Below are 7,593 nucleotides of genomic sequence, written 5' to 3'. Positions count from 1 at the left end.
AGCAAGAATAAACAAACAAAATGTCAAGAAGCCAATAAGGCAAAGCCAAGGATCAAGAGCAATAGCAAAAAAATAAAAAAAATAAAAACTTACCAACTACTGTAGAATCTATGAATAATGAGAGTGACTATGGATAGTATCGAGATGTCTAGAAAACAACACTTGAGGCACTAAAGAGAGCAAGGTCAATAATCTGACAGTGACTTGGAAACTTGGCGGTCAAGGCTTGATTGGGAAACATGGAACAGGTGCGCCTGCTGAAGGGTAACACATTTCGATGCACACCGGGTTGAAGTCTCAAGTGATCTCTCACTTGACAGTTTAAATCATAGGTGTCAAACTCAGGTCCTGGAGGGCCGCTGTCCTGCATGTTTTCCAAGTCTCCCTGTTGCAACACACGTGATTCAAATGATCAGATCATCAGCAAGCTCTGCAGAAGCCTGACATTGAACCTGTTCATTTGAATCAGGTGTGTTGCAACAGGGAGACTTGGAAAACATGCAGGACAGCGGCCCTCCAGGACCTGAGTTTGACACCTATGGTTTAAATTCATGATTTTTGTGCAAATTTTGACTTTTTTTTTTTTTTTTTAGCTGTGAATTTATTAAATGCTGTGTTTCTGGATTTGTCAAGGTAGTTTCGATATTACCATTTAATGCTTGGTTCCAAATTTAGAAAAGAAGTAAAGAACTGTGACACGATGACAGTGTGTGTGTGTGTGCGTGTGTGTGTGTGTGTGTGTGATCATAGTATCATTCAGAGCAGTGGGTCGATGTGGATTTATTGCTGCTTGTTGATTTGTGGTAAGCCAATAAGGCCAACATTAAATTTGACATCTGGACTCAATGTTGAGGAAAATGATTAATTTAGAAAGAACAAGAAACGCGCTCAATGAAAGTCTGCTTGTTGGAGCAAGCAAGGAACAGTGTTTTAAACCTGGCAGATGACTCTGTACTGAATGGAATCGGGTTTAGTTGGAGCACAGAAAGACACGTAGGAAGAAATTGAGGTGTGCAGTGGAGGCTCATCTGTGGTTCCCATGCTCCGCAGAGTTAGCTGCCTGCATGTGCTCACACGGTTGAAAGTGTGTCTGCAAGACTTTGCATTCGTGTGTATGTGACACTGGTGTTCCCCAGAGCACAGACCAACGAGGTCTCACGGTGACACCTATTATCCACATGTAACATGACACACCACCAGGGAGAAAGACATAGTGAGAAGGGTGGGGGGTGAACGCATTTCCCCTTCAAGCGCCTGTTCGCCTCAGCATTGATTATATCACAACATTCAACCATCTGCCTGTACTACAGTTTGACTTTGTCTATGTGCTTGGCACACAAGGCCCTGACATATTTTGTGTCAATAGGGAATCAAGTTTGTCCTCGGAATGGCCTGGATCAACATAATGGAAGTCCGAAAATGTAATCTGCACATATGAGGTCAAGTTTGGGTTCTTGCCCACAGAGTGCTTAGACATTTATTTTGATTAGAAAATAAACATTTATGGCCTTCAACCAGGCGTCAATGCCAAAACAAGAAATGCCCTTTTAATAAATAGGCCTACTTTTTCCATTGGCCCTTTGACCTTTTCGGTCACCAACACATTTACTTTGCATGCCGTGAGTTCACTTTAAACAGGTCAACTCTAGCTGTACTCATTGCCATGTACGCTAACCAATGTCTGCATAAAGACTGGGTGAATGGTCAAACTGAATCAAATGGCAATTTATGGAGCCTCTAAACCCTGCCACACATCAACTGTTGTGGCCAAACAAGACTGACACGCTGTGGCTGTTGGCCACAGTGTGTCTAAAATGCACACAAGCTTTCACAAAAAAACAAAAAATTATGCTTGCTTGGTCATTGCATGGAGGAAGAATACATGCCGACTGTGGAAACAAAACTCCGCACTGTTTCAAAAGTTATGCACATAAGAACAAGGTTTGGTGCCACCTATTGTAGGTGCTGTAGATGTTATCACAGAGGGGCAAGGGTTGGTCTTAAGGTAGGTGTCAGTTTGGCTGCTGTGTGGTGGACGTGGTTAGACATTTGGAATAAGTAGGGGCTCCTTGGAGGGGGGTTGACTGGAGACATTCTAAACTGTAGTATCTCTCTTTCTTTCGGCCTGCTCAGGTTTCCTAAATGCTGCCAGCTACAAAGCAAAATGCAGCCAAAAAAAGAGTTGGAGCACAAGTGCAAGGGTGTGTGTGTGTGTGTGTGTGTGTGTGTGTGTGTGTGTGTGTGTGTGTGCGTGTGCGTGTGTTGTGGGGTGTGAAGTAAGTCAAGGGAGTCTAGGGGGAGAGTAGGGGTGAAGGAAACTAACGGTATGGAGGAGGGTAAGAGAGGGTGGAAGTGAAAAGGATTAATTCATTTATAGGGGAACTGTAAAATGAGAGAACATATCAAATGCATCAGTAAAGAAGTGTAGATAAGCTATAATCAGGGAAATTGGAAGTTTCAGAGGAAGAAAGGAGAGAATAATAAATTGGGAGGGATTTAAAAAGGGGGCGTTGTCTGAAAGTCAAAGTAGCTCCTGTCTTTCTACCTCTTTCACTCTTTCCTTTAGTGGGAGCCGTCAAAATAATGGATTGTCACGCTAAAGGCCGGAGACAAGAGGGCAAAGGAGTTGCCCAGGCAGGGGGGTCGGAGAAGGAGGGAGTAATTGTAGAAGGCCAGGGGGAGGCCATTTTGGACAGATGGGGGTGAACACACTGAGAGGTCTGCTATGCTTCCAAAGCAATTTATTCCCTATTACAGAGTGGTGACAAAACACTGTGAGAGAGCAATTGTTATTCCAAAGCTGAGATCACGCAATTGACTGTTTTACATTTCAGCTCTATTCCCTCCAAAATATTGTTTGTAATATTGAAATACTGTTATTTGCAAACAAAACTGTCCTAAAGTAAAAAGTGTGATGCAGCAAGTGCACGAAGAAATGATGCTGAGCACAACTTGCCGAGATCATAGAAGAGCTCACTATATACGGGAACAGTCCAAAGTTGGATACATCGCCGAGAACATTTTAGAGTTCGGAACGCCAGTTGGGGTTCAAAACCTAAAAATGAACAGACAGTAACACATTCTGGATTCCGAAAGATGGAAAAAGAAATGGAGGAAGACTCGTTGGAGAGACCACCTGGACCATTTCAACAAGTAATGGAACAGAGGCGCCAGGACGGATGAAGAAAATCTCGGAAGGCTGATGTCCAAATTCACACATCATTTTTCGACTTGTGTAGCTAATTGATGTAAGCAAAACATTAGATACAGTTCTCGATATGTTGTATTGTAATGCTGCACCGCCGCAGTCTAAAAATGAGTTCTGTCATACAAAAAAAACAAAACAAAAATCTGGAAGGTTTTGGTTTCTTGCAAAATTCTGCTTGGACACTTTATGCTTATGAATATTCTTTGGCAGCCCTTGTAATATCTTTGAACAATTTACAATGTATCTTGGCCCGCTGACTATTTTGAGCAGATTTTTCCTGGCCCACATGTGAACTGGTCATTTGTGGCTTCGCAAAGCTTCAGGCTGCGTCGAGTGTGAAACACACTTGAGCCGCACAACTCATCATTGCTCATCAGGAGGAAATGAAAGTCTGTATTTAAATGTGCTATTTAGGACCCGTGTGCCATCACCTCTTCATGTCAATGACAGTTGGTTCGCATTGTAACCACTGTACTGTGGCTGCTGTGTTGTTCCTACACTGCGAGAACATTCACTTGCCAAACCAATGTCAGGCCACCGATATCTTTGAATGGAGTTTGAATGCTATCGAAAATGAGCTGCAGCTACTTTCCTAGAGGCTGTTTGTTGGTCTTAATAAACAGAAGGATTGCCTGTGTTTCTTCCCCCCCTCTATTCCTCTGCCTCCCCAGCCAGTCTTGCTACAAGTGTGTTTGATGTATATTTGATAGATCCCAATATCCCTGCCTCTTTTTCCCTTGCTGACGATAGAGGATCAATAGTGTGCGTGCGTATGTTCAGGTCTGGGTGTGTTTGTCAGAGAAGAATAGAGATGAGGTACTGGCTTAAAGCGATGCGAATGCAATGTCGTCCAGCTGTAAGATAGAGAAGATGGCCCACGCGAGACTATCCAATCCTATGGATAGTTGGGCCGCACAATCAGGCGGTGTTGGATTTAATGGAAAGGTATGTGGATCATACTGTAATTTCCCTGTAGGCTCCCCTCAACAATGAAAAGAATGAAAACAAAAGAGAACCTATGGGAATGGGGTAACGGGAAACAGATTGAAAATATGGAAGTAAAGAAAAATAAATAAATATAGTCGAAAATAGTGTGCACACTGTCCTTAGAGTAAGCATTACTTGACTAGACAAAGGAAGAAATGTTTAAAAAAGTCAGGAAATGACAGATCTGCTTGTTTGTGGACCTTAAATGGATAAAACGTATATTGAAGTACTTTTTTTTTTTTTTGGCGATCAATTCATGAGTCCCCCGGCCAGTTTGCTCATTCGATGATTTTGGTCTACACCCAGTCTTTTGAATAGATGCGCATGGATGTTTCTTTCCCCCACGGTCTTCGACAGCCTGCACACTTTAAAATATGCCTCTCTCTACCATTTTGCTTAATACTTCAACAATATCTATTTTGCTTGCAGTGATTTCTCCCACGAAGACCTCGGGGACACCCAAGCAAGCATGTGTTACATCCCTCCCCCACGTGCCTTTGCTCCTCTCTGAGAAAGGCAGGATGCTGCAATACCTCCAGAATGAAGTGATGGTGCCTTTGGGCTTCTAAGCCATTTGAAATGCAACCAAACAAGCTCTCCAAGGAAAGCTTTGAAACAATAGCACTCCTTTTTTCTGGGCATTAATTCAAGTAAGCATCTTTTTTTTTTCTCCTCCCCCCTGTGAAACAGCTCCGGCAGGACCCATCAAATAAAGTTTAACAGACAAAGAGCATGTTTAGTTCAAACCCTGAGCGAAATAAGCCGCTTACCATCACTGGTGCGATGTGAACATATATTTCTCTTAGTATCAGTGGAATAAGTGTACAGCACCAACTGCAATCCCATAATAATTGTTGGATGTTTTCTGATGGATTATTACTTGGATAGACAGCTTGGAGTAACACAGTTATTGGCAGAGCTATTGTTTGCGTATCTCTGCGAAGGAAGAAAGACAGCCAGGAGACTCATGAATTTATAACATCATTGTGGGTGTGGAATGCAGCTCTTTTTCCCCCCCTCCACGAATATGAACAATGTCTCTTTGTCATCCACTAATTTCTTACCTAAATTATTTTCAGAATTCTAACAAGATGAATATCTAGCAATTGCAGTCAGCTGTCATTTGAAAAGCAAATGTACAAAGACCATTGGAAAGTGGTTGATTTTACCACCATGTGTGAGATACCCGAGAATATTCTCATTCATCCATTCTCAAGGCATTTCATTTCTCGCAACTGGACTGTTCTGGTTGTTTTAGAAGACGATTTGCCTTTTATATGAGTAAGCTTCATCATTCATGCATCCGTAGCCTGAGTGTTTGGGTGGAATTCCAACAATTTATCCCCAAAGTTAGGCCCGGTCCAGATGGATATAGAGCCAAACTTTTCTTATTCTTTTTTTTAAAGTTTCCTGTAAACACAGAATCGTTTCTAGAAATACGTCCTAAAACCGTGCGGTATAAAAGTAGGTCTGAAGCGGCTTTGTAACACTGCCACAGCCTAACGTACAACCTTTCCAGCTTGTCAATGTATCGAATGTCATTTTCATGAAAGTGAGATGTGAATTCACTTGGATGGAACATTGACTGAGAAAAATGAATTTTATCACTGCTCTCCATGGTAAATCCTTCGCCTGCCACTCCTACTATCCTGCCAACATGACTGCGTAAACAAATGCACGTGGGGATCAGCAACGTGATGTCCAGAGCTCTGTTCGACCCAGGAGGAAAGGCAAATAGCGTGTATCCGTGTCGTGTTTCTAAGTGCTATGGCCAACCATTGGCCTGGCATGAACATGACAGCAGTTTAGGTAATTTCCGCAAGTGTTTCCATGTTAACAGGAATTGTTTGACGTAAACCTTTTCACTCGGTTGTTGTTTGTTGAAACATAGAAAAGGTCACTGCATAGGGGAACGGCTTAGCAGAGACAGCACAGGCTACAGTCATCGGCTCTCACGACATACATTTCAAATTGTGATGGCCTTTGATGTTCGCCCTCCGCAGAAACATGACGCTATCAACAAACTGCAGCTAAGTGGGCATGTCATTGCAACCCCTGCTAGCGCTTCCTCCCTTGGGGTTCCCTCACACGATCCTCCCTGAAGACAGTCTGTTTCACTCTCATCACCTGTCTTAGTGCCACTGGTGATGGACTGATGAACGGCTGGATGGATCCATGCATGTACATATATGTCAGGGTAATGTCTGCAGGGGAAATAAGTCACATCTCAAGAAGTTCAATAAATGCCGGCAAGGTCTGGTCAGATTTCACACACTCACACACTAAAGATATTGGGTCCCAGCGAGGTTAAAAAATGCCTTGGCCAAAAACTCATTGAGTGTATCACCATTACATAAAAGTGTGCTGATTGACATTCGGCTCATCAAACAGGACAAACATATACGCCGGAAGCTCTTTTACAAAGTAATTGGTCAAAATTGCCTGAAAAGTTGTTTCTTTATAGACGACTGTTAATTCCTCCATGGCTGCTTATCATCACGGAAGGGTTTACTTGGAGCTGCTAGGTGCAACAGCCGTGTAACATTCCTGACCTAAAACGGCTGTTAAGGAGACGCCAGCGAATTAATGTTACTCATGTGTACACAGCCCAAACCGAATTCCTGCAGCCTCTTAAACCCTCTTTCTTCGTAAATCTGTCAAATCTCGCTCCAAAAGTGTCCAAATTCCCCCACTGAGCAATTAAACAAAGGCTATTTCAGTCAGCACCACTCACAAAGAGAATGTTCAAAAGGCCCTGCTGTACTACCATTAATACACATAACCAATGTTGCCAGTTGCCTTGAAAAAGTAACGTAGTCATACCTTAGTTATGAAATTCTCCTCGGTGTAGGGTGTTGTCCTGCCTGGTTTCCAGCTCTCCCAGGAGCAACACACCTGATTCAAATAATCCTGAATGTTTTATTGCCGCTTCAGAGCTGGCTGATGAGCTGATCATCTGAATCAGGAGAGATGGAAAACAGGCAGGACAGTGGCCCTGCAGGCCCGGCCAGAGCTGGACATGCCTGCTTTGTTGGATCGCTTGTCTCCCCAAGAATTCCAATTTGTCGAATCTGCTATCTTACTGAGTCAAGGTATGAATGCACTTGGCGACTCTGAAATCCCAGGATGAAGGACTTTTCCTATTATTCCAATGTGCTTAATACATATTCAAGAACTGCTATCTTTCTGATGTCACTAACATTATTACCTGTTCCTGTTTGGCTACAACCTTATCAGATCATAATGCTCAACAGATGAAAGTGCTTCTGCAGGGCTCATCGCTTAAAGCTGGTGATTTAAATATTTGAAATGTCAAAGTTGGACTTGGAAAGATTCGAAGCACCGGACTTCCACCGATGAGGCTGACCCTTCAAACATTCAAACTTTGAACTGTTCAT

Source organism: Hippocampus guttulatus, chromosome 12, assembly GCF_054856545.1.
Source record: "Hippocampus guttulatus isolate MCC_2025c chromosome 12, RoL_Hgut_1.0, whole genome shotgun sequence".
NCBI lineage: Eukaryota > Metazoa > Chordata > Actinopteri > Syngnathiformes > Syngnathidae > Hippocampus > Hippocampus guttulatus.
The sequence above is the reverse complement of the archived record's forward strand: the minus strand, read 5'-3'. Positions refer to the sequence as shown.